General features: G+C 35.2%; 1 protein-coding gene across 3 annotated transcripts in view; it reads right to left on the bottom strand.

The window, feature by feature from the left end:
* LOC112055597 (polypyrimidine tract-binding protein 2) overlaps positions 1 to 22,899 on the bottom strand; it is a 594,474-nt gene extending 571,575 nt beyond the window's left edge. For 2 of the 3 annotated variants that reach the window (XM_052882550.1, XM_052882551.1), the window contains exon 1: positions 22,162 to 22,899. The gene's annotated coding sequence lies outside the window, so the exon portion shown is untranslated. The remainder of the gene's footprint in view (positions 1 to 22,161) is intronic. The other variant, XM_024095781.2, reaches the window with a different exon arrangement.
* Between the last annotated feature and the right edge of the window lie 3,512 nt (positions 22,900 to 26,411).

Here is a 26,411-nt window from a genome sequence, read left to right as displayed (position 1 = left end):
CCAGAGAATTTTATAATTATCTGCGTGTGTGAAGTCTGCCAATCCGCATTGCGCCAGCGTGATGGACTATTGGCCTAACCCCTCTCGTTCTGAGAGGAGACTCGAGCTCAGCATATGCCGAATATGGGTCGACAGTGAAGAGAAAAAAAATAATTGGCTAAAGTGTAACTTTGTCTTTAAAAATAATTCCAAGTACATTCTCGTACGCATGAGTATTGGACGAAATTGTTAGAGTTAAGAAAGAATGAAGTACAAAAAGGTGTAGAATTTATTGCACAGTTTGAATAGAAGTTTCGCCGTCAGTATGTGAATAGTTTTTCTATCTTCGACAAATCGCTTCAGTTGTGGCTAGTGAAGTCCGATCCACTCTTATATATCGTCTTAGTATTTGCACCCGGCTGTTCTTTTCTCTCACTTTTTGACCGATATTTATAAAAACCACGACTCTCTCTCTATCTTTCTCTCTGTATCTGTTAAAATTCTGTTATCATTATCGATCTTGTTCTCAAAAGTTAGCAGGTGAATAATTAAATGTGATGCCAATATAGGACATGATGGCAACTCTAAAAAAAAATTGAAAATAAATCAAGATTGATAATAGAGTTATCAATAATTATGTTGTCCTTTTTATATTTAAGGCACTTAATAAATTGAATTTGTTTATATTTTAAGAGAAAAGTTATAAATTTAATATCATATATTTGCCTCTATCTTCTACAAAGGCAAATATAGATTCGCGAACCTTGACCTTATTTAGATGCCGACTAAAAACAGCCCTCAAGAACCTCTTAATCCTCGTCCCTCGACACAAAGCAAAAATAGATTACCTACGTACCAACGTAAACAGAAACTAAGCAATGAATAAACAATTTTTAAAAGAGTAGAGTAATGATATGATATATATATATATATATATATATATATATATATATATATATAATTTTAAGGACAATTGTCGATATTTTGGTTTTAAAAGCATTGTTAAAATTAAAAAGAATTGTATTTATTAGATAAATGTAAAAAAAAATAGTAAAGCTTCGTCTTGCTTAATTAATTATGGAATATATTATGTCCAAAAATACTCGTACCTTTATAAAATTTTTATTACCACTTGCTCATTAAAAATACAATAGATACACTTAATATAACAAGGAGCTATAAATTTATACAATATACGCTCGTATTTTTTAATTATGTCTTTGCAAAAAAAGAGTGAAGTTGAACTAGAGCCTAGCTGTTCCAATTGGTAAGATTTTATTAAATTACTAGCTGACGCCGCAGTTTCACCCGCGTGGTTCCCGTTCCCGTAGGAATACGGGTAAATGGGCTATATAACACTGAAAGATTTTTTCAAATCTGACCAGTATTCCTGAAATTAGCGCGTTCAAGCAAACAAACAAACAAACTCTTCAGTTTTATATAAGAACAAATTATTGATATGTATAGTATTATGTACCGATATACTGCAAAATACTAACAAATTGTTAACATTGGGAAATAAAAATCACTCAAGACTGTCTCAGAACACACAAGAGGCAAATTAACTGATTTTTTCATACTTCAGCAACAACGCAGTTCAAGGTTCTTCAAATATCTTGACTACCAACATTTTGCCGTAAGTAAAAAGCGTAGCATTCAAACTACTGGACGCCCAAGACTTCATCCGCGTGGAAATCAATGTAAACTTTCAACCCCTATTTCACCTCTTTTCGTATTTTTTTCATGATTTATGAACAAATTATTAAAACTTTAACTTTTTCCATACTAACTTTCAAGGCCTATTTCACCCCCTTCTGTTTTTATTTTAGGGTCAAAAAGTACCCTATGTTTTGCTCCAAGGTCTTATTTACCATTATACCAAAATTCATCTTCATCGGTTCAGCCGTTTAGACGCGAACAGGTTACAGACAGACAGACAGACTTACTTTCGGATTTAAATTATTACTTAGTATAGATAGCATCAATAACCTAGTAAAAGGATTTCTTTATAAGTTCTAATCATAAAGTCAAGGGAGATTACGCATACTCAACAAATAGGGATCTCCTCTTATCAGCACATAAACCGGTGTTGATCTTATTATAACAAACAGTTAAGGATTATGTTCTAGAGCTCACTAATTACAGTTAACCTCCTTAACAACGCCGGTCCTGTTTAAACAATCCGAAACTGGAGACGTCGACATCCGCCAAACACATTAAAATAAACTTTCAGGGACAATACTGTATTGTCATATCAGGTCATTATTATTCCTGTTTCGAAATAGAACTGTACCGAGTATTACTCACTATCGACTGAATCTACACGTGCACTAAGTATTTTTATTGTAAACGACCACGTATGTCTTGTTAATATTCAAGAATAACTTTTGTACTACATGAATACCTACGGCTTCTTTTTGATTTAACTTAAACCTTGATTTTCATACTTCTATTTCCTCATTTATATTGTGATAGCCCATATGACCTCTGCCTCCGATTCCGAATGAGTTGTGTGCATTTTAAGAAATTAAATATCACGTCACTCAAACAGTGTTGAAAAAACATCGTGAGGAAGCTCTTCTCTCTTCTCTGCGTGTGTGAAGTCTATTGGCTTAACCCCTCTCATTCTGGTAGGAGACTCAAACTCAGCAGTGAGCCTAATATGGGTTGATAATGATTTCTTTACCTACTTCAGATAAAAGATACAGCTGTAGTCAAAACATGAAGTTGATATCAAATAACAAATAGGTTACAAATAAATTGTTACACCAGAACACAGTATATAGTCGAATAAAATTTAATTCCTCAAGGCTGTACACTCTGTCTGCGAAACGAACGAGAAGACGCTTAGAATTTTAAATTTTCAATAAAACTTGACGGTGAGTTTGTCTGAATTACTTCATTTTGAACGGAATTTCAAAATTTACACCGTCAAAAAGTCTAAAAACGTGACAAGTATTCAAATGGTAATTCAGGTTTTACACTTCATGTTTTCACATGTCCTAAAACAAATGATTAAGCAAGTATTTGTGCAGACAATATGACCGCTTCTCTGTTTGTTTTACAACATTTACATAGTAAATAACATTATTATGCAAGTTAGAGTTAGAGCTCGCTTATATTTATGAGCTATAGGTATACTTATTCATTTACTTGATTTTAGTTTGAGCTGAGAAAAAAAAAGAATTGCTTAGAAGCGGGCGTAACAACAGTAGTGTTAATGAAAAACGTGCGTTTTCCTGTATTTCTAACGTTTTATAGTTTTGAACCTTATTTTACAACCATTTCAGAATCAGCTATTAACTGCATAGCAGTATCTCCTTTAAATGTGCTCGTAGTAAAGACCAAATGAGGAATTAGGACTCGATTATACATTGTAGGATCTCTACAACTATATCCTTGACTTGCACAAGATTGTAATATTCCTCGCTTTACCCATGTCCGAACCCATGAGGATTGTCTCATGTCTGAACGATAAATGTTTCGCTGGTTATAGCTTTGCGATCAGAATGATATATTGGATAAAGATAGTAGAAATTTATATTTGAATCCTTACTTGTTTTGAATGGAGATATACATTTTTAAATCCCCATCGTTATTCATTTATATCATCATCATCATCATCATCATCATCATCATCATCATCATATCAGCCAATGGACGTCCACTGCCGGACATAGGCCTTTTGTAGGGACTTTCAAACATCACGATCCTGAGCCGCCTGCGTCCAGCGCATCCCTGTGACGCGCTTGATATTATCAATCCACCTGGTGCGGGGTCGCTATTCCAGCACCTTGGGCCCCCAACGTCCATCAACTCTTAGAACTATGTGGGCCGCCCATTTCCGCTTCAAGACACATTCATCAACAACCTATAAATTAGTTAAATTAACAACTAGCTAGCTAAATCACTAACTTTGACGTATGTCAGTTGACATTTTTAAGTGTACGAAATGGAGATTTCATGTAACAAATGCTATATAATATGAACTAATGCATTGAGTGATTGATAGCAAAAATATGATGGCGAAGTGATGTAAGTTAATTTAAGTCAAAAATTATGTTCTCATGTTAGCGGTTAAGCCATTTTATGAGAATAAATATCATTTTAAACCTTAATGTCATCCGGTGCATAAGTACTTACAACCCTTCGTGTATATCATTCAGTAGGTAATGAAATTTTTCAGTTGATTTGATGTTTATTGTAATAGGATAAAGACCAAATTAGTGAATAGGCCATCATTAAGATGATTAAGTTGTCATAGAAGTATAAAGTTATATTGTAGGGATTTCTTTGACACCCCACGGTTTTTAGTTCGTGCCTTCAGAGGAATATTGCTACTGTTCCAATATTGAGTCTCTTTCTAAGACTATTTGTAATGAGTTAATTATGTGCACAGTTCTCTCTCTCGCCTACTAAATAAGCGTTATTAAGCCCATAATTAGCTATATTATGTTACTAGCGGAAGTCGCGGACTAAACCTTCAACCCATATTTCACCTCCTACCATTTTAACCTATTTAAAAAATATTAAATTACATAATTTTTTTTACAAATATACCTTGAAAAATTAAGGACTTTCCACACAAACTTTCAACACCTATTTCACCCCCTTTTGATTTTATTTTCGCACCGAAAAGTATTCTGTAACCTTCTCTTCTCTTCTTCGTATTTTGGTCTCAAATCTTGCCAAGTTTCATTTGAATTAATTTAGTACTTTCAGAGTGGTGCCTAGTCAACAAAAAATACGGACAGATAGACGGACAAAAAATTAAAAAAAAAAATATGTATTTTTGGCTAAAGCGTCGAACATTAATGCCCTCCAAAAACAAACATTTTCAAATAACTTGAATGTACAGAAGTGGACCTGTTACAGTTTTATTAAAGTACGTATAATTAACTAGATACACAAACTTCTTTTGGTCTTATACGGTTTGCTATTGGTACTTACACGGTATAAAAAGATGTGTAAATCGATAAAGGTAAGCTTGAGCACGTAGAGAGGATGAATGAAAGTAGTGCAACAAAAGAGGTTTATAAGGCGAGGGTGGATTGAAATGTTCAAAACGGACGACCAAGTTGAATTTTCCTTGACCAAATTCAGGATATTATTAATAAAAGCCAGGTCAAAAGATCCCTAGACCAATGAACTTATTTAAAAAGATTGATAAGAATTATAGAAACAAGGGACATATTATAAGGACCATAACAATTGGAAGGACGTGTTCTCTGTCTATTTCTACGGAATGAGACTCTATGTATGTACTTACTATTGTTGCTTGTGTAAAATCGTAAGTCTCTTAGTAATAGTATTGCATTCTATAGCTACTGTTACACATGCTCATTTCAAGCACGAAAGCATGCTACTATAGAGCAGTTGCTACTTATTAGCATGTGTATCGTATTGCTAATAATGAGCATGCTTATTTCGAGCTTGCTCAAGAATCAACAGTCGTGCCATTTATGAGCATGCTTCGCGAGTGGAAGGGGGCGTGCTTTTAGCGCGTCTGAACAGGTTTGTTTATTGAGTATGCTAGTCGATCAGCATTCCCTGTCTAACACGATACTATAGACAGAGAGCGATAGATAAAATTAGCATGTGTGATTGGAATGTTTGCTTTGAGCATGCTTATTCAGGAGCATACTTAAAAATAGCATGCATATGTAAGCTGATGATAAGCATGTTTGTATGGAGCATACTTAATAGCACGTTTTTAGCATGCTAATTTAAAGCATGTGTAAAAGTACCTTCATAACATAGCAACAGCGCGTGATATTAGAACTATTTGGAATTCAGTTTGTCTGTGGTGAATTCCCACGGTGCGTGGTATCAAACATGATCAAATAAGCAAAATTATACTTCATGCTATCGGAGTACGGTAATATTTGCTTTGAATTTATCGTACGTAGATGATACGCGTCGGTGAGTACACAGCATTGCGCAGAGCGACACGGTCGTTGGCTGTTCATATGCGTCTAGCATAAAAACTCGAAAAAACTTCTAGCAAACATACCGCCACTGTCAGATAGTATTAGCACAGTTTTAACAAAACGTGTAGGCTTGATTAAGAACCATTCACCAAAATAAAAAAAAAATAAAAGCAAAAGGAAAAAAGACATTCTAAAAGTTAGCAAAAGAACTATTAGAAGACTCTCCGGGTTTAGCTTCATTGAAAAAAATCGATTGTCTGTAAAGTCGGTTTACTGACTATTATAATTGAACGTGACAACGTCATAAGAAAATACTGATGGAATGGTTGCATATTTAATAGAAAATGTTCGTTTTTCTGAAATACTGTTTAATAAACGTCATAGACCAAAATATACTTTATTTCTTGTAAAAAAAGTTGGCAACCCTAGAGCGAGGGAACGACGTATGACGTCATCTTTTTTTCGACTGTGCAGCCGGTTCCATCGAATTGTAAGACGTTGTCACGTCATAATCCGTGAGAGAGTGAAACCGTTGACAAAATTAACTGAAGACTAACCCAAGCTAATTGTTAATAAACACTGTAAGTACACGAGGCGCCAAACTTCAAGTAAGCTAGTTTAGACAGTGTTAAAAGCGTCACAGCTAACAATAGCAGAATTATGATAGTTCTAAATCTTCATAAACTTAGCCTAACATTAATTTGCTACGAGCATAATAGCAACTTCACGGCCTTCTTATTAAAGTTTTCGACACTTGCTTTGCTAAATCAATTTTGAAAAATTGTAGAATCATAGCTGAGTTATTTTAAGCTAATCTCAAATAGTACGCTTAGTAACATTGCAACTTCATTGAGTGACTTAAACAAATATTTTGTATCGCATCTTCAATGGGAAATAAATAAATGTCAAACGAGATATATTACTAGAGATCCACGTTGAATTCAGTTTTTCACAAATCCCGCGGAAACCATAATTTTTTCTGGGATGAAAGTAGCTTATGTATTAATCCAGAATAAAATCTATGTCCATTTCAAATTTCAGCCAAATCGCTTCGGTAGTAGCGGCGTTAAAGAATATCAAACATGCATACAAACTTTCGCGTTTACAATATTAGTAGGAAGTAGAATTTTCTAAGAGCAACGAAGTTTGTTAATAAATATATAAAAATTGTAAAAAATGGTAATAAAAAAAGTGTCAATTCCCACGCGATCTAGGCTATAGTTAAAATTGTGCAAGCGAACTGCCGTTGGTTGTTTACTTTGCACTCTGTCGCGAGCACAACTTCATAATTAAAAACCTCAAAAAATATCGAAACCACTTGGGTTGCCTTTGAACTGCTCATTATTTTTTAAACTATCTCATCGGTCCAACCTATGCGGGCTGATCATAATGTCCAGATTTTGAGATTTTCTTTACTCCGAAAAAAATTTAACAGTTATAGTCCAGAATTAGGAAGTTGCTAGTAAGTATTTCTTTATCATGAATCATATTGTAGGCTAAGCTATCGAACATTAGTACCTTAAGCCCAGCATATCACTAGGTCTAAACCCAAATCTCTTCTATACTAATATGATAAAGCAGATGAGTTTGTTTGTTTGCTTGAACGCGCTAATCTCAGGAACTACTGGTCCGATTTGAAAAATTCTTTTAGTGTTAGATAACCCATTTATCGAGGAAGGCAATAAGCTATATATTATCTTCGTATTGTTACGTAAACGAGAACCACGTGGGTAAAACTGCGCGTCAGCTAGTCTTCAATTTTTTATTTTTTTTTATATGTACTTTCTGCGACATGGCGATCTGCTCATAGGCAATAAGCCATTCATGTATCTGATATCCTCATATCATTCAAGGATTTCTTCGAGAGCTAGTTTGCTGCAGATTCCCTGTCAGCAGCTCCCCCTTTGGCTTGTTATGGAAATCTGTTCCACAGGTCGGTGTGTCTGTTCCACAATGCTGTATCTTTGTAGCCGAGCAAAGCTCATTTGTGTGAACTGTCAGTCTCTCCTGATACCTCAGGCTGCACTGGGATAAGAATCTTCAATAAGAACTGAAAATAATTTCTCATAAAAGTAATGTTGTTTGTTTTTAAAGGTTTTTTTAAAGAGTCGAAGGCTCGCGGCTGTGAGCAAACCTTGTTTCGTCGGCTATAGCTTTGCGAATAGATGCAATGCTGAATATATTATCGAACGCATTACATTCGACTCGTTGGAGACGTATCTCCCGCCTGCTGAATTCAGTTGCACACTTTTGCAACTTCATCCTCACAGTTCGGTCCTTGTGATGCGCCTTACACCGTTATCGGTTGACTACGTAATGCTTTAAGACTCCGTGTCACATTTTATTCCAATTACTAAGACCACTACGGCTTACATTTAAATAAACCACCAACAACTTTTTTTTACGATTTTATTTTGTAAAAGCAAGCTCTTAGAGCGAGAACGAGCTATGTTAGGAGTATCTCTGCGTGATCGAATCAGAAATGAGGAGATCCGCAGAAGAACCAAAGTCACGACATAGCTCAACGAGTTGCGAAGCTGAAGTGGCAATGGGCGGGGCACATAGTTCGAAGAGCCGATGGACGTTGGGGTCCCAAGGTGCTGGAATGGCGACCCCGCACTAGTAAGCGCAGTGTTGGCCGACCCCCCACCAGGTGGACTGACGACATCAAGCGAGTCGCAGGGATTCGCTGGATGCAGGCGGCTCAGTATCGTGATGTTTGGAAGTCCCTACAAAAGGCCTATGTCCTGCAGTGGACGTCCATCGGCTGATATGATGAAGCTCTTAGCTGCAATCACGCCTGATGGTAAGCGATGACGCAGCCTACGGTGGAACGCGCTTGCCTAGAAGATGCCTATTCTCTCTTGACTTGAAGATACACCATATTGTAGGTGGTGGGGAAAGCGCAAGCTAGAAGAGCATTCCACATCTTTGCAGTGTGTATAAGAAAAAAAGGAACTTAACCGCTTAGTACGCGTCCGAGGAATATTGACGACGTAGCGGTGTAGACCTCTGCGATGCCTAGCAGTCCTGTGGTAGAACGGTGAAGGTGGCACAAGATCAAACAGTACCTATTATTTCAAAATGGTTAAAGTTAGACGCGGAGGGTAGCGCTGAGTCTAAGTGGGTATTCTGATCTTACTGGCCCTGTACTACATATCTACTGGAAGATGCCGTGGCTTTTTGACGGTACACCTTCGGAAGGGATGCGTAAAATGAGTTTCCCAACGATTAATCTGCAAATGCAGTTTTCGATAGGAAAGTGCAATTCTAGTTCTATGACACTTTAACTTTAATTATTATTTCTTTATCCTTTAACTTTATTAAAAAAAAACTTCAATCGATAGAGCTTATCCATCATGATAAAACTTAATATTTCTCGTAGTTTCTGATACTATTTCATCTCGGCTTTTGCCTCTGCTGGGGACAGAAGGGCTGGCTCATTTATTGCGCAAAAGATCAGGGTGTCCAACGCAAAAATGCAAGCAGTATTCATGCCACCATTTCAAATCGGCATGATTTGTATCGTTATTAGGATAAGTTAGCGTAAAAGCCAAACCGCTAATAAAATAATTCCATTGATTTCATCATCAAATCAAATCATTTATCATTACAACCCACAATCGACTCACTGTAGAGCACGAGTCTCCTCTCAAAATGAGAGAGGTTAGGCCTTAGTCCATCACACTGGCCAAAATGCGGATAGGCAGACTTCAGACACGTAGAGAAATTAAAAAAATTCTCTGGTTTCCTCATGGTGTTTTTCCTTCACAATATCTTAACGTATAAAATAAAATGCAACTATCGACACAGTACTATCCATTAGTGCAGACAACGTTATGTTTAAAGAAATCCTCGATTCAATTCATCCTCACTTTCTAATACAGCCGGCGTAACTACCTAGCACAATAGGCGCATTACGGTGAACAAATAAAGTGATATCTGTAGACGTGCATATTGCATCCGCATCTCTACCACCTAGATAGTATACGCGAACATTTTTATCTCTACAATTCCTAGTAGTGGAGAGGTTATTTACATCATTCCAAGGACAAAGACCCTGCAATAGCCAGATATATCTCATTTTGTGAGGGCTGCAAGTTTGTCAGCTCCCATAAGGGTTATTATGGGAGCTGACAAACTGACAATCTTTTTCGACTAATTACTGGGGAACGGGAATATTGGTGGGAATAGGTTTTTTTAAGAATATGGACTTGAATGAAATAAATTGACCTTTTTGTTTTTCCTATTATAAATGTCCGTTTGAAAAAAGGAACATATTACGCCAGCCACTGACGTAGCCAATCAAGTAATCTCACATGCCTGCAGCGCTAACGGCTTGACGTCCGATAAAACTGATCGTGTGTTATCGCGATCGGCACGATGGCATGCACATCGCGTGTTATCGGCCATCAAGCCGTTGGCGCTGCAGGCATGTGAGATTACTTGATCTTCAGTGGCTGACATCAGTCGGACCTTGGTTTATTTAATTGTACCTACTTGCCTTTTATTTACTTAGATCTCACAATAGTTATCACAGTACCAATCAATCAAGATTAGACGTGATTTGGTATTTGGTTGCCTTTATATTTTACGTCTGACCCAGACTGCCGATCGTATTCTAAAACAGTGTGTCGCGATATTTTAAGACAAACTATCAGGTAAGAATGACTTACAAATGTGTCGTATACGTTTTGGAATATTTACGTATTATTTTTGAATGAAAAGTGTTTTACATCACAATTAGGATGTTAAAAAATATGGTGCGAGTAGGTTGCTTCAAAAACTCCTAGCCAAACTATTATTAATGATAGTTAATAATGGTTAATAATAGTTTGACCAGCAAAGGAGAAACCCAACCTCCATACAAACTCGGGCCCAAATTATACAAATGATACAGAGCTGAAAATTGGCCATAAATTAGGAGAACTCATAACGCCAATTTTCAAAGAAATCTATATTTGCTTAAATTACCTGTTACAAGTGGGCAATAATACTTATCCCTTTGCTTTGACGTGTAACTCATTGCATTATCTGTGCCTTACTGACAGGCGGAAGTTTTATTAAGGATTTGATACTAACTTGACACATCTAATCAAAATATGTTATTAATAATATTTGACAATGACATTTCATTCATCGATTAACTGTCATTGTCAAATATCCCACTGCTTTTCAACATTGAGATTTGCAAAGACAACAGACAATCAATGAAAAACGCATCAAATTACTACAATCGGTGTGAAAATAATGAAATCAAGTTGGCAAATATTATTTCGGCTAATATTCTAATAGAGTAATCTAGTAAAATATACAATATTTTTAGTACATTTCTCATTTCTGTATCGTCCTGAAAAGTGGGCCCAATTTTGGGCATCTCCTTTTTACACCTACTCGCAATAATTTATTTTTAACGTACTAATTTGAAACATTTTTCATTCATTAAACAGATGGGTGAAGGTCCTCTTTAATACGGATCTTAAACGAATACTAACGCGAACACTACATCCTCGCCAGAACCCCTATTTAACGTTTTTGACAATTTGTCTGGAGCGCTATGTTATCTACTCTCACTTAGACTACTCACCTTCGCTTGTCAGTGACAGCGGTAATTAATTACCGTTGGGCCTCCCCCGCTGCAGACGTAGGGACGCCACGCAGGAAATCTAAATATAATCGCAGGAAATATCAATAAGCAATTTTAGCGCGCACTTTTGATAAGTACTTTGGTCGAGGATTTTCTGAAATTAAGCTACCGACTTGTAGTATCATTAATAAATACAGTATAAAAGACATAAGTAACTATATTTTTAGTATATGACCTTTGCCTCCGATTCTGGAAGGTGTGGTTTAGAATCCGGTCCGGGGCATGCCACCTCCAACTTTTCAGTTGTGTGCATTTTAAGACATTAAATGCTTGTGTGTAGACTGCCAATCTGCATTGGGCCAGCGTGGTGGACTAAGGCCTGACCCCTTTCATTCTGATAGAAAACTCGAACTCAGCAGTGAGCCGAATATGGGTTGATAACGAGGAAGTATATTTTTATGGCAAAATTAGGTATAATATTCGATTTTTAACGGCCACGTTGTGTATCAGGCTTATATAACAATGTATCAGGCACATTAAAATTGTGTGAGAGCCGTTTCTATTGTCCTTTTTTACGTATCTACTGAAATCTTTAAATATTTGAAATATTAAAATTTGAAAATAAATTAACAACACGTGTTTTGGGATTTTTTTACGTAATAGCAGCCTGGAGTTGAGAAGTAGGAGATTTGGTAAATCCCCGTTGCCTTGGAGAGCAAGTGAAGCCATCGGTCCTGTGCCTGATCTCTCACCGGTCGAGTCAGTATGCCATGCAGTGCATCTGATTGCATTATATAATATTAATATGCATTATAGTGCATAAGTGTGTGCTTGCGCACACACTTATGCACTATAATATCCCTACGTGTATGGTTTATTTCAACATAAGATTGGCCACCGTGGTCGAAAAATTTGGTCGAGAGCATATTATTATTATTATGAATATGACAAAATGAGAAATAATCCGTTTATTTCAATTAGGCTTAGTTTACAAGCACTTTTGAAAAGTCAAGTTATGTCATAATTTAACTTGTTGGTGGTAATTATAGTCGAAAACTTAAAATTACAATTACGGAGGTTCCAAAGCGTCTTGGTCCGAGAAGAGTCCACAACAAACTCAGCCAAGGTTTATTTTTTTTTGTTTACCACCATTTTACAAACTTATCTGAAACTAAGTACGTACACAGTCGTATAGAGCAGTTCAACACCAAGCTTTTTTATCATTTACATAGTCGTGTGATGATTGTTATTAAACAATATTTTAGAATTTAAACTATCCACCACACAACCGCTCTTCCAGCGCGCAATGCGAGCAGCGGCGCGTCGCGCAGCCGCTTCGCTATTTGGATCGTGTCGCGATGCAGGAACCAGGTCATGACTAACGGCCCCGTATGGGTTCGAAACTAGTCGGGCATACTCCGACCTAATATCACGTGAGTTTTAGCCGTGTTTCAAAAAAAAGACATTTAATAATATCTCACTACAGTGAGTTGGAAGACTTCGATATAATTTCGCAGGGCAGCCCTGCAAACGATTGAAGTTAGCTAGGCATGGATAGCTTCCCTCCTAGAGTTTTGATATTTGACGGGAGTCGACTGTAAACTACAGATTGGGTTTCTGCCAATAACAGTGTTTAATGAGGCAGGGCGCGCTCACTAACATTTTTAATTACTTGCAATGTTTAATACTGTATCAGTTACATTCATTCTGTAAGTAAGAGTTCGTTCTTAACTACGATAAAATGAAAATGTAATGGAATAAGTTATCTTTTTAGTAGTTGAAGTTTTTAAAATGGTGGACAGTGGCGGATTGGACACGGACACTCTCAGCACATATATACGTAATATGATTTAAATGCAATGACTATTAGACAAGAATTTATATAGACAAAGAATTTATTTTATTGCATTTTATTATTGATTATTTTTTATTGCTTTTCTCACATTTTTTAACACGAATGGACGCTCCTAACATCTGTCCGCCCCAGGCCCGGACCTACTGGGCCCTAGGATAAATCCGCCACTTGGTGGCATAATTTCACAATACCTGCAGCTGAAATAAAAAATGGATTGTCTCTTGCTTTTACTCCTTATGTTATACTTTTCTCTCATGTACCTAACTAAATGTGGTATGTCCTTGAAAGCACACTTTTAATTCTCGTCCAATCAGTTAACGAATGATAAAAATAATATCACTTTTAAAAGGCAGAGGCAGTCCTAATCTAAATTTTTTAGACTACAACGTGGCTCCTAAAAACTATAACATGGATCTTCTAGTAAAGAAAAATCAACTTAATACCTTCGTTCGCTATTTCGCTCAGCAAGATTTAGTTACAAAATTGTAAATTATAAGATTTTTAAAATAAATTAAATTAAATTTTCAAATTATACATTCATAAAGCATTAGCAATTACGATACGCCGAGCACCTTTACTCATCAACAGAAATAAGTTTTAAAGGTCACATTTAAAAATAACAAGCAAAAATCAAATAAATAATAATATAGCGTGATCTGCAAGATCTGGCAAAACCACCAAACAAGGACAAAATAAATTATTTCCATAGATAAAATTGAAATTGTATGAAGATTATGTATTTAATTTTTTTTTAATTTTACGGAAATAAGCATGCCGTGTAAGTATGCTTTCATACGATATTTATAGTATAAAATCGTTGTTCATAAGATTGTTTGTAGAATACGTATATCTGAATTATATTTATATAAAAACAGTAACAGTTACAGTCATGGACCAGGGAATTAAATATATAAATACGAATGATTTTTAATTTTTAACCGAAAAAAAAAAATATCTGATTAAGTCGTGCTTTAATACATCCGAGAAACTATTACTTGAAGTTTTCTACTCAAAATAATTTTGACTATCAGAGTTGGGAGAATAAACTACTATGTTCCTAGTGACACAGTGATCCAATTGTGTGCGTTTTTATGATTAATGACAAAGTCGATGACACTGTTTAAATAAACAGATTGATCAACACATGCCCTTCACGGAATTTCAACCTACAAATAATCATGCAATCATTCATCGCATTATTATATTATTACTTCATAGAACTCGAACACTGATATGCAATAGACAAAGGTAGAGAGGACTGAACCCATTCAAAAAAGTACTTATGTATTACAGTACTAATTTTTATTTGATATATCTATATATTATGTAATACATATGTAAGTTTTAATATTATATTTACGTATATATTATATTATATTTATATATTTATTTAATTATTTATATATATAATTACATATAATGTATTGCACCTTCCTGCTTTTTCTTCGCAAGTTCTCTCGTCAGGGGTTGCCTGGTAGAGATTACTTATAGTAATAAGGCCGCATTTGCATGCTAAGTTTAATTTATGTTTTTAATGTTTCAATTTATAATTGTATGTTTGTGTGCAATGAAGTATTTCTTCTTCTTCTTCTTCTTCTAAACAAGTGATTTTGATAATTATAGCACAAAACAATACTTAATAATTTATTAACAACATTCAAGACACTTGAACGACATTTTGTAAATCTTCAAAGAAGTATTATCTCGTAAAAGTTAGATAATCTTGACGTACTTGGTTATTGTCATTCGAGGTACCGAAATAACTTTTCCGAAAACCGACACTTTTTCCAACTATGCAACGTAAAGGTACACTTAATAACAAATCTCAATCATCCAGGCAAGCGGACTGAAAATGTTATGTTAGAATAAATTTATTAGAATATTTCACTTATTAAAGTGTATTTTGTTTTATTTTTATAGGCAAATTTGTGTTATATAATCCTATAAAATACCAATCATTAGAATATCTTTAAAACAACGTACGTTTTACATAAAAACGCAATTAAATAAATATGCATCAAATTTCATAGAGGTAGGTAATTAATTATAAGTGTATGCAACTAAAAAGATTTTTATAGAAAATTTTTCACATTTTTTTTCGTTTTCGACCATTATTCCCATTCTTCTCCGATATAATGATACGATGTCTTAGGCGTGGATACGATTGTTCCTAAAACTTTATTTGTTGTAAGATTAGTCACATTATTCGATTTAGCCCATCTGTCACCTACAAAGCATACTGATATATCTTTGACATAAACCTAACAAACACAACGATCGATGACATCAAGAAATAAATCTGTCCGTCTGTGCCGCGCCGAGCGGGACGTACCCAGATCCGGTTGTTATGCCCAATCGAAACTAAACTATTTTTATTACTCTTTATATGTTAGCGAAAAAGATATTTTAATCGGGATTTCGGTTGATGGTGCCGGATGACGCAATCTGGGAACTTTAAAACTTGTTCTTTTTTATTTCTGCTCTACACACTTTCCGATTCGTGGGGAAGAGACACGACTTCCTTGAAACTTTTTTAAAATTTAAATAAGTATAAAGTAACAAGTAAATAATTCGTTACAAACTTTCATTTAACTTGCCGTATTAGTATTTGGGGGGTCAACCAACGCTGCACATTCCGATGCGACCGACCCCCCACTAGGTGGACCGAGGACATCAAGCGGATCGCAGGAAGCCGCTGAATGCTAGCGGCTCGATACCGTTATGCTTGGAGGTCCATGCAAGAGGCCTATGTCAAGCAGTGGACGTCCATCGGCTGATAATGATGATGATGAATGATTAGTATTTGTGGTTGATCTTAGAAACCAAAGCATTCTTTGTTACCGATGGTATTTATATTATGTTATGACATAGTTTTGCTGTCAGTGCAGTATCCTTATGATATGTCCCATGGAACTTGTCTGATAATGAACTCAAAACGAGAACTACAGCTTTTTCCGAAGAACTATATAAATCCAGAGTCACATAAAATTTTTTAACTAATTTGCAGGGTTTAACTGTTTTTAAACGAAACAAACTCAGATCACAATTTATATACTTATATATTGTTTTGTGACGTTAGTAAATAATTGGAATTGTGAAGCCAATCTCTATTGAAAAAAAATCTATTAATGTTTTATACGCTTGTGAAAAATTTGCTAAGTACATATAAAGTTAAGTTAAAGAATTAATACAACATTTGTACTATAATTTTGGGAGTGCTCTCATCCTTCTTTTAAATTTACTGAGCGAGTTCAGTCTCTACTTTAACTTTAATTTTGTGTCGATATATAATAGCTATTTTACCAATCGACGATTTTCTTACTGTACCAATTGAAAACAATAGGTTTCGTAACTGCGCGTCGATTTTTTTTGTGACATAGTAAAGAATAAAAGAATGTAAATTCAGGAAGAAGAAAAAGCAACTGCTAAGTTATTTCCCCCTCTTTCAGTGCACTGTGCTCTTCAATGTGCTCTTTAATTTGCTAGTAGAGTCAATACAAATAGAAAGACTTCCCTTTTCAAAAGAGCTTGTATAGTACTACTTACTTTTTTTTATTGTAGGATGCTTAAATCTGATGCTTATTCAATAAATCTGAAACAGCTCCACCAGTTAAAGGCTAAAAACCTGTTTTTAAATGGGAAGGGAAGGGGAATTTAGTTTTATTTAAAATATTGCTAATCCTTTTTTATTGAGCGATGGTACCTACCCAAAAATTTAGAATAATATAGCCTTCTGTTTTATATATAATTATTTACGTACACTAACAACATACTTATAGAGACATTCACAAATAAGTAATGTACATAAATAGTTTTATTAATTAAAGTTTCGTTAATTTTTTAATAAACATCAAGCACTTCGCAAGGGATGCGAAATTGAAATAAAATAATTACTTAGTAATCATAAACAAAATAAAACTAACAACCTAATCTCAGTTGCGCAACGCAAATAACGTTGCATACTTCTTCACTTAGATAACCATGTTACTTGGTAAGCAAAGGCTAAAATAACTGAGTTGCGAGATCCATGACATTTGACCTCCCAAGTGAACGGATATTTTTCAACATCCTAAGATAAATACCTAACTACCTGATCATTGCTGTTTATTTTGATGTTATCTTGATGTTTATTTTATATTTTAATATGCACGCAATCGCGTGATGTTTTTTTTGAATTGTGTTTAACCTTAATACACTCAGTACCTCAAATTTACTGTTTTTAGAGATTCACCAAATTTACATTTTTATATTATGTACAAGAAATACGCATTTAATTTAATATACTGTGGGAAATAGTAGTCTGAGACGGATATGGCGTTGCTCGATCTCGTGAGGGTCGTACCGACGCTAGGTGGCGCGACTTGTTTCCGTAAAGAGTAGGGAGTTAAAGAGGGGTAGTGATCGGATCGGCGGGAACGACTTATAATGCGCCCGTCGTACGGTCAGTTTCAGTATTCTCGTGGCGTTCGAGACGTCCACATTTCTTGTTTTGTAATTCTTTATGGGTTAGGTACTTGGGATAAGCGGGGAGAGTGACTTGAGTGGAAAAGAGAAGTGTTAGTTAACTGTCAAGATTGCCCCTTAACCCTACACACAACGTTCACAAGTGCGTGACTCCATTCAAAATCATTCTCAGCCGTTCTAGGGTCTTATTTTGGTTACAGTTTGATTTGTTAAGTATGTTGTCCCGACAAATATTGTGAATCATCATAACCTTTGTTCAAACAATGGTTTTTCTTATTGTTGTAATCCACTTCAAGTCTGCTAAAAATACAATTATTTTTTGTTATACGTCCCGGCATTTTTTGCTAATTAAATAGCACAAATGCAATTGGGCTGACTCCGTGTTTGCTCTAGTTAAATGACATAGGAATGTTATGGTACCATCGAGCTTATTGATGGAGACAACACATTTTTTTTAATGGGGGATATAAAAAACTAAATATCTATAAAATGTGATAAATTTACGTATAAACAAACAGTCTATTTTCTTTATGGCTATTCTAAGATCAATTCAATAATATATACGAAATTAAGTGAAACTATCCAAACTTTACGGGGTAACTTGTTGTCCCAATTACGTAAAGAATGAAGACTGAATTGAATATCTAACGAGTAGGTACCACAAATTATATAATAAGGATTTGAATAAGGCGGTAACTACCTATCCAATATTGATAATTTGTTTACTTTAAACATGTTTAACAGGTAATCCAGAGTGTTCGAGATATTACAGTGTGCCGTAGATGTAGGAGGCCTCAAATATTTACGATCCTTATGTGGTAGACAGTTCATTAAACCCTGTACCCGACGATTTTGAGCCTTAAGTCAAGTCACACGGTAGTTAAAGGCGTTCACAGATTCTGTGGAAGAGAAAAAACACCTTTATAGCTGCACAAACCTACGTATTTTTGAGTTAAATATTATTAATTTATTTGTAACAGTTAGCCTAATTATGTTAAAGCTTGACCTTCCTTACAATACATGCTAATCTTCAAAATAGCTAGAGCTATCCCAAAGAATCTTACCCTTCCAGGCGTTAATTCACAAGCTGCTAAATTCAATTGTAGGAACAAAATTTTCGAATACAACTGTCACACATCTTTTAGCTACAAAAGGTAAATCATATTCATCAGGAGGTACATATATGACGGAAAGAAAGTTAACATTAATGTTTAATTCTGACAAAAATCATTTATTTTAAAAGACTTTTCTCAAACCTACAAATATTTGCTTCAGCGATATGTTGCATCCCTATTTATCTCAACGCCATGGTGCTCCGAAACGTTAATATGCGGTGAGCCTTAAATTTGTTTAGTTAGAGGAAAGCGCTTCTATTTGTTCGTTTCATTAGACCTTTGGTTACATGACACAACCTCTCGCTTGGTTACCTATTACAGAAAATTAGATAAACAAAGTTATCTGGTTACTTTGTTTAATCTTCGGTTCTGGCTAGTTACCACCGTTTAGTATACGTGGCAAGATATTAATAGTTCCGGTTTGATGTCATATTCAAATTATCCCATACACCATTATTAATTTCATCACAAATGAAAGGGCTAGTTAATAGTTTATGAAACAAAATACCAAAAATATAATAGAAAGAAGTGATGAGATTATCATTTTCATCAGAAGTTCTGTGTAGTTTAAATAAATTAAACGAATAATAATTGAAAATACTCATATATGGTATTCGCGCCGTTTTATGATAAACTGCGAAAAATTGAACTTATAGTTAAAGCCCTGACTCGCTAATGGATGTTAATGGTAAAAGTGAGTTTAAATTAATTAATCGGCTCCGTTAATGGTGCGTGATTTTATAACAATAATTCCATATCCGATTAACTCGGAGGTCCTAACTTAATGCATTAAATAACATTATCAGCTTCTTAAAATTAGGATCAGCATGATATAGTATCTTCAGTCTGTGTCGATGATCCTTTATCCATAAGGAGTATTTTATCTTCTATATGGTAATTCTTAAGTCATCATCATCATCAAACCCATTTTTGGTTCACTCTTGAGATCTAGTCATCTCTCAGAATAAGAGGAGTTACGCTAATGGAGCTCCACACTCCATTGCAAATCGGCAGACTTCACACACGTAAAGAATTAAGTAAATTCCTTTCTGAAGTAATGCACATTTACTGCGTTATTAGGCTGAGATCCAAGGGAAAACGTATTGAAGACACATCATGATCAAGAAAAAAAAAGACTTAAAGTCAATATTAGAGTAATGATTTTTATACCATTTTGTGCACATCTTGACACCATTTTGACCACCGCCAAATCACCAACTTTAGATGCTACTAAGAATTTCTTGACTGCAAGCCTGATCGTGTTATTCTGACATCACACAAGTCACAAACAGAAGCTAATCCGTAGCCTAAGACTTACCACTAGATAAGAAGCTGATCTAGAATAGCCATAAATAAGATAACTAAAACAAAATATTAGCCAAGTTTTCTGAGTATACTCCTTCGACTAAACGCCTCATCCGTATGACTGTCTCGTCCCTGAATTCCCTAGTGACCGGCCATTGATGAAAGAAAGAGAGAGAAACTTTGAGACGTTACGATATTTCATTGATACGAAGCTGAATATAGCACTGGGTCGTGTGAAGGTTTTGGAACGTGTTTGAATAATTTTTCTTAATGTTATTTATATGCTAACAGATAAACTTATTTAGCATAATTACTACTACTACGATTTATGCAGAAATGCTCGTAGTATAATTACTTACAAGTACATGTATCTATAACAATTATTTTAGCTATAAAAATGTCGCAAAAACTGAAGTATGGAATATATTTACTTGAACATTTTTTTTATTACGTGTATTGAAAACATCAGCAATCGTTTTAGTTCTAATTGTTAATATAAAAGATTTCCTTAAATACCCGTGATAAATAAAAGAAAGTAGTCCTTTTGAAGATAATACAGATGTAGACTAATATTTATGAAATAAAGATAGAAAGGTATTTGCTACCAAAGCAAATTAATATAATAGACTTAGAAACCATAGACCAAAAGACGAATTCTTATAGGATTGCTCCACTTACTAATTAGCTTCGAGCAAATTTGGTAGGCGTTGTAAGTTTTCTGTATCATGTTTGGACTAATTTACACGCGCAGTTACTTAGTTTATTATAATAATTGTATATTACTCGTATAAAAATGTTATAATTGAGGAAGCGTCGTATAGTTGTACTAGTACTAATTAGTGGAAGAATCCTGAGTGTAATCAAAATTCTTCCGGTAAACTCACACTATGTAGATAACTATACAATCATTAATAAGTATGTAGATAATTAAAGTACCAACATAAAAATAAATATATAATAATTTACAAATTTGCTTTTGCATCGCAAAAGTAAGTTCTTTAAAGAGGACTTGATTAATTTTATTCTAGAGAATAAATCACATTTATAAGCCTGAAACAAATAAATATAACTTACCAACTTGAGGAAATAAATTCGAATGTAGGTAGTTTGACAAAACAACACATTCACATCTGCTGGAACTTACAAAGAATCTTACCTTATTTTAATTATTGAAATAATTTTCGTAGTTTGATGTTGTTGCCGTAACTTTCTTTATTTGTGGCAAAAGATGTAGGTAGAGTAGTGAAGGGTCTAGAGTAGAGTCGAGTAGTAGTAGTAGTAGTAGGTGCTTGCTCAAAAGATGCTTTATAACTTTTTGAAACTGCGCAAATAATACCTACTTCACGATAGGCAGTTACTAATATTGATGCAGGAAAGGCATTCTTTAGATTAGTAACGTAAACGCGATAATATGATCTGATATCGAATCCCAATAAATCTTTTTAAGATAAACTCTCATGCAATTTCTAAGTGCACAATGCACTGAAACAATGAAAATTAGATACTTAAAGTATCTTGTTGCAATTGCAACACACATTTAAAAACCAACAGTAATATTAAAATTCCTGATAAACTTAGGTTTATTAAAAGCGTTTTTATAATGAACTTCAAAATGCATGAAGCGAATTCCGGAGATACTTGAAACACCTAGCGAAATATTCGGTCAGCTAAATAGACCTTATAGCGGTGCAATAAGCATATATTTCCATTACGCTTGGTGTGCGAGAGAGATATAAGATATAAAATCGTGGATGCTTAAACATGTGATGACGTCATGCCGTAGTCTGAACCAAGGAAAAGCAACTGGTTGTGCATAAAAAACAAAAGTGAAAAAGAAGACAGGTTAGCCGGCAGTCAGAATACACATACAGTGCCAAACTTAAAATATTTGAACACCATAACAATTCTGCCAAACGCTCATCTCACCTGAGAAGAAATGTGATGCGCGCGCAGGTAAAATCTCCAACGGTTGAACTTCTCGATTCAAAATTTCAAAATCCGAATGGCGAAGGTAACGGATATCGTGACAATCTTCTAGTACTATCCGTGCACAATTGATTCGGAATGCACTGGGAACCGCTGCACAACACAACACGTTTCGCGTTTGTTTATAATATTACGATCCACTTGTTATTAACTTGCAAAGACTCCACTGCGCATGCCTGCAAAACACGCGCCTTTTTCGAATAAGGTTATGTTGTAAGTTTTAGGCACTTCACTACACTAACGCACTTCCAAAGTTTCCGAGTAGAATCCGATTGGAGGCAATCCGCGTGAACTTTTATCCAGCGCGCACTTTGCCGCCAGGAAAGCACCAAGACTTGTCGTTCCCACAACAATTCCAGTATTACTTTGAAATTCCAACAAACTTGACGCACTTTTTTGATGATTCGCCGGCTGTACCTGCCGCAAGTGAAGGCCGTATGCGTTATAAACACTTGTAAACTACGGAACCGGTATCAATTCAATTCCGCACGTGACACTGTCAAAACAAACCCGATCTAAATAACATCAAAACTCACTCCGTCTCGTCGATACTTTACACTTCTAACGTTGCGAGCCTGAGCGACAAATTAAACGAATAGAAAAGAAAATAAACGAAGAATACTAAAGTCGGCGACTGCGAAGCCGAGCGTCCGACACTCCTGCTGAGCGCTGTACTAAACGCGAGAGGCCATACGACCCGCCCCTCCCCGCGACCGCCTCTTCCCGCCCGCGCCCTGCGACCCGCGTACAGACGTTCGTATGGAAAATATAAGTTACGGTGAAAAATGTTTAAAGTTGAGTGCATAAGAGCGAAGTAGAGTCCTGTATGAATACCATTTGTCCCTCCCGTTAGTTCGAATTGATAATAAAATTTGTATGGACGGTGTGATGCGGGCGGGTCGCCGGCGGGCATTATCTGACAACACGTGCGTGATGCACTAAGTGGAGGGTTCCGCACAACATCACGGAGATGAGGATGCCCCTAATTAATTCCTGTTTCACTGACTATTGAAATTCCAATAGAAATTGGTTTGCATTAAAATAAAGTAGATATTTACTAATAAACGTCTCTTCGCTTGAATAAAATATTGAATCGCTTACCAACTGAAATAATCTTTTACTTTCAACCAATAAACTCTCTAGGATTTTATAGGTCAAGGAACGATATTCTTCCTACTTTCAAAGTTCGAAGTTAAAATACACTACAAACTCCTAGGAAATGTTTTGCGACAAAAATAAACGTCGGGAAGTCTCTCTAGATACTTTATTGAGCGTTTAGACTGCCTATCGTTTAGATATTCTTTGTTCTATCTATAAGTGGCGTTCACTTCATAGATGTAAAAAGGCACTGCCTACCCTAACGACTTATTACGAACGTGTATTACACAATGAAAATTCTATTTTATACAATTCGAATCATATATTATAAACTTGCATAAAGTGTGTCATCATTATCAGCCGCTGGACGACCATTGCTGGACATATTAAGTATGCCTCTTGTAAAACTCCCATACACTACCATCTCTCCCTGCAACAATCTTGATGTTCTCAATATTGGTCCATCTAGTGAGGGGTCGACCAACACTGTGCTTTCCGTTGCGGGTTCGCCATTCAAGCACCAAGGAACCCAACGTCCATCGGCTCTTCGAGCTATGTGCCCTGCCCACTGCCACTTCAACTTCGCGACTCGGTGATCTATTTCTGTGATTTTGGTTCTCCTGCGGATCCACATTTCAAATTCGATCACACAGAGACACTCTTAGCATAGGACGCTCCATCGCTCGCTGAGTGACTCTGAACCTTCTTCTTACGTACATTTATGTTATCAGAATGGTTTCTGTATGTGTAATATGTTTGTCCAACATCTTAAGCTAGCATCTAAACATCTGTTACAAATTTCATTAATGTATGTATTTTTAACACACTTTTATTAGCTTCACTTGTAACTATGTATACAATAAGAAAATCTTGGAATGAAATCTTTTATTTTATTTTCTAAGGTTTTCATTCTGAATTGAATGAGCCGTTGCTATAGGAGCTTTATTATTAATTTAAATTTTTTGATTTTGTTAATTAGTCTTGTACTAAAAAAGGTTTCCAAAAAAGATTTTAAAACACCAAGGTCTCAACTGCCTATATCCAGCGTCGAAACAATATATGGAAAATAAAAAATCTTAATAACTTCGTCACACAGCTGATTCTTTTTGTCGTGCAGGTAGGTAAGTTTTACCTTTTGAATAGTTTTTGAAGAAGTTTTTTTTTATTTAGGCGACGCAGTGGCATTAACCATAAAATTCAATCATAAGTTTATAAGGATGAGCAACAAATAAATATAAATATAACAATAAGCCTGCGATAGCTATACACACCTGTCCAAACTATTATTAACTAATATCACTAATGAAGCTTCATGATATGTGAAATAATTTCTCCAGTCACCAGTCACTTAGATTCGCGACAACCCTTCGAATAACATCGTTGAAAATGAATAGTTTAGGGTAAATATTGAAGAATTGCCACGAATCAAGTGTCTGGCAACTGGAGACACAATTCGTCATGATATCCCGTAAGAAATAATTAAAAAAAATACTTTTAAGTATACGTGGACAGTTGAGGATCTTCCCTTTCAAACTTAAGCTTAAATTTTGTAAACATGAATTCACAATAAATTGTGTAAATTTTGTAAACAATAAATAATAAATTTTGTAAAAAGACATTATTTTATGAGCCTTCATAAAATGAGGAATGTCTGTCTGTCGCAGGCTCTCGGTCTAAAACCGGCGACCATTTTTTACGCAAACGAGTGTCAAAAGTCACATGGCACGGCAAGGTCCTAAGCGCGCAGCAGGTAAACGTTTTTTTACGTGTTTTGTATTTTATAGAAGCGAATTAAACATTTACGAACTCAGACATCAAAGTTATACTATTTTGGACTGTCCAAAATATGGTTATTTAGTTTAAGTAATTGTTTATGAGAACGAACTCGATAAAATGCTGAATGAACTGGACAGTGAAAGTCGGAAAGTAGGATTGAGTGTGAATACACATAAAACTATGGCTAAGGCAAATGGAATAAAAGAAAATATATCCATTTATAATACTACAATATAGTATGTTGATGAATATCTAGGAAAAACAATGGCAATGGAAGACTCAACAGGAAAATTAATTATTAGAAGAATAGGATGTGCATGGAACTGTTTTCGGAGTATGAAGGAAATTAAATTCGCCATTTGTTTGCTATACCACATGGCAGAACAAAAGTGACTCAGCACGCACCGGTAGCGCTGGCGCTGCGCCTGCTCAATGACCTAACTGGTAACAATTTGGAATTGGACGTTTATCACTCTCCACCGCCGATACTTATAAAAACCATTAAATTATTATTAATGGAGTAGGTATAGGAGATCCGTTTTCCTATTTTGTTAAATTGATATGTATGTTATTATAATTATTAATGTTTTTGTTTTTTAATTAGTATTTCTTTCTTTCTTTCTTTTCTATTTTGTGTTATTTTTATTGTAGTTTGTAATTTTTTAAAGTGTTATTTTTGTTGTAGTTAGTAAATTGTGTATCACCTGTACCACAGTAGATATAACAAACTTGTACTGTTTTGTTAGTAATTATATAAAATTATAATGTATATTTATAGCCCGGGAAGACGAATTGGGCAACTGTAATGTCTTCCCGGGTACTGTTTAAGTAAATAAATAAATAAATAAATAAAAAAAAACAAATGGAATAAATATGAGAACTAAAGTAAGACTGTTTGATTCATGTATCCTAACATCCTAACATGTTTGCGAAACATGGTTTGGCAAGAACTAAACTCCAACGTCAAACACTTGAAATATGCCAAAACTCTATTAACAGAAGCGTGATGGGAATTAAACTCTCAGTTAAAATAAAACTATCTAAAATCAATTTGTTAAGACCATCAAGCAGCGGAAAATATCGTACCTAGGGCATATTTTTCGACACGAAAGATACCGTTTGCTTCAAACCATCATGATGGACAAGATTGCAGGCAAAAGAGGTGTAGGAAGAAGAAAGAAGTCCTGGCTACGAAATATAAGGAAGTGGACTGGCATGAAGACAGTCCGAGCACTTTTCCGCCTAGCCATGGACAAAGAAAAGTTTAGAAAGCTGACCGTCAACCTTCAGTAATGGAGAGGCACTCTGAGAAGATC

Source organism: Bicyclus anynana, chromosome 7 (assembly GCF_947172395.1).
Source record: "Bicyclus anynana chromosome 7, ilBicAnyn1.1, whole genome shotgun sequence".
Classification (NCBI taxonomy): domain Eukaryota; kingdom Metazoa; phylum Arthropoda; class Insecta; order Lepidoptera; family Nymphalidae; genus Bicyclus; species Bicyclus anynana.
Note: the sequence above shows the minus strand (reverse complement) of the source record. Positions and strands in the feature narration are given on the sequence as shown.